Source organism: Petromyzon marinus, unplaced genomic scaffold (genome assembly GCF_048934315.1).
Source record: "Petromyzon marinus isolate PM22_M1 ecotype Great Lakes invasive population unplaced genomic scaffold, UKy_Petmar_22M1.pri1.0 PM_G_Scaffold_110, whole genome shotgun sequence".
NCBI classification, from domain to species: domain Eukaryota; kingdom Metazoa; phylum Chordata; class Hyperoartia; order Petromyzontiformes; family Petromyzontidae; genus Petromyzon; species Petromyzon marinus.
This window is the reverse complement of record NW_027422663.1, coordinates 265,001-267,500: the sequence shown is the minus strand read 5'-3', so window position 1 is coordinate 267,500 and position 2,500 is coordinate 265,001. Positions and strand designations below refer to the sequence as shown.

General features: G+C 44.0%; 1 pseudogene; it reads left to right on the top strand.

The window, feature by feature from the left end:
- The window catches only part of LOC142909098 (28S ribosomal RNA), a 10,009-nt pseudogene that overhangs the window by 4,680 nt on the left and 2,829 nt on the right, over positions 1-2,500 (top strand).

Here is a 2,500-nt window from a genome sequence, read left to right as displayed (position 1 = left end):
AGAATAGGACGATTCTTATTCCTAAGGTTATGGATGATGAAAAGCTGAAAGAATTGGGGAACTGGAGACCAATAACGATTGGTTCAATGATTCTGAGATTATTTTCCAGAATAATGACTGCACGTCTTGCTCGTGCTTGTCCCTTAAACCCAAGGCAGCGTGGTTTTATAGCGGCATCTGGCTGCTCTGAAAATCTTAAGGTGCTACAGGACCTTATGAGACACGCTAAGAAATTGCACAGGCCGTTGGCTGTCATGTTCATCGACATAGCGAAAGCTTTTGACTCGGTTTCGCATGCTCATATTTTATGGGTGTTAAGGCACAAGAAAGTAGATGAACACGTGGTGGGCATCATCCAGAACGCCTACGATCGGTGTACGACCTCGTTCAAAAGCAATGGCGAGTCGACTCGAGAAATTAGCATACGTGTTGGTGTCAAACAGGGTGACCCCATGTCACCCCTGCTCTTCAATCTTGCCATGGACCCTTTGATATGCACCCTAGAGTCACACGGAGTTGGGTACTCCATTGATACCGACCACGTGACAGCTCTTGCGTTTGCTGATGATTTGGTGTTGGTGAGCGAATCTTGGGTTGGTATGGCCGCCAATCTAGCGATCTTGGAATCATTTTGTGGGCTATCGGGATTGGAGGTTCAGGCCAGAAAGTGCCAGGGCTTCATGATAAGCCCAACCAAAGATTCATATACGGTGAACAACTGCGACCCATGGACTATCAAAAATAAAGATGTCCATATGATCCAACCTGATGAATCAACGAAATACCTTGGTCTGAAAATTGGCCCTTGGACTGGCACTATACAGCCTGATCTACATTGTCAGCTAAAGACATGGATCTCGAAAATCGATGAGGCGCCTCTGAAGCCAACTCAGAAGGTTGAACTACTCAATGCCTATGCCCTACCCAGATTGTTATATCCTGCAGACCACTCGGACTGCAAGCAATCAACTCTCCGTGGGTTGGACCAAGAGATTAGAAAGGCGGTAAAAGGATGGCTCCACCTTCCCGCTTCAACTTGTGATGGACTGTTATATGCCAGAGCCCGAGACGGAGGCCTTGCCATCTTGAAACTGGAAAAAACAATCCCTTCGGTTCAAGTTAGAAGGCTGCAACGTATAGCAAACTCGTCCGATGCTATCACCCGTAATATTGTGTCCTCGCATGGTATGGAGGAAGAATACCGTAATTTGTGGGTACGAGCAGGGGGTGACAGTGATGCAATCCCAACATTCGTTCTCAGGGACTCGGTGTCAAAAGAACCTGTATATCCGAGACCCTGCGATTGGAGGGAGCATGAATTTCAGAGATGGTGCGAAAAGCCGGTTCAAGGAAGGGGCATTGTAAACTTTGCGCATGATAGAATCAGTAATGCTTGGTTGAGGCCATGGTGCGGCTTTAAACAATGCTTCTTTATCGCAGCACTACAACTAAGGGCAAATATTTACCCAACAAGAGAAAGCTTGAACAGAGGCAGAGATGGGGCCTTACGTTCCTGCAGGAAATGCTCTGCCAGACTCGAGTCCCTTTCGCACATTCTCGGTCAATGTCCTGCAGTACAGAAAGCAAGAATTGCGCGACACAACAAGATCAGTAACATTCTGGCAGACGAAGCGGCTAGATTGGGCTGGTCTGTATACAAAGAGCCACGGTTCATATCCGAGACGGGAGAGATGAGAAAGCCTGACCTCGTGTTTGCAAAAGATGAGGAGGCGGTTGTGATCGATGTCACCGTCCGTTTTGAGCTTTCAAAGAATACCTTGTCAGATGCTGCCTCGCACAAAGTTTCGTACTATACCCCTCTTGGTGATCAAGTCAAAGTGCTGACGAAGGCTAGCAAGGTCACATTCTTTGGATTCCCGGTTGGGGCAAGAGGAAAGTGGCCCCTTGAGAATAACGAGGTACTTACCTCCCTGGGCCTGACCAAACCCAGAACGACATCACTGGCCAAGATGATTTCCCGCAGAACGCTGCTTTTCTCTCTTGATATTCTGAGAATGTTCTGTGGAAATTATGCGGTCTATGAACAGTCATAGACAACCTCCGAAACAAATAATAGTTTTGTTTTAAGATGTCATTTGTTTTAGATTGATTTTGTTATTTTCGAAGGTGAAGTCGGTTTTTATTTCATTTTACTATTTTCCACAATTTAGATTGTTATTTTCCAAGACGAAGTCTTGGTTCTTTTTTTTATTGTTAGTTTTTTTTTTTAACACGTCGTATTTGTTACTTTAGAGCTTAGAGGGGACTTTATTTTCGCCTTACTATTTTCTGCCTACAAAGAAGATTAAAAATAAGCTTTTTTCAAGATGGTTTTGTTATTTTCCAAGGTGAAGTCTTGGTATTCTTATTTTACTATTTTCCATAAAGAAGACCTTTCTTTTAGATTTTGTTATTTTCCAAGACGAAGACTTGGTATTTTTATTATATTGCTATTTTTTACACGAAGCTTATTCAAGAGCACTTATATAGATTAGACTTT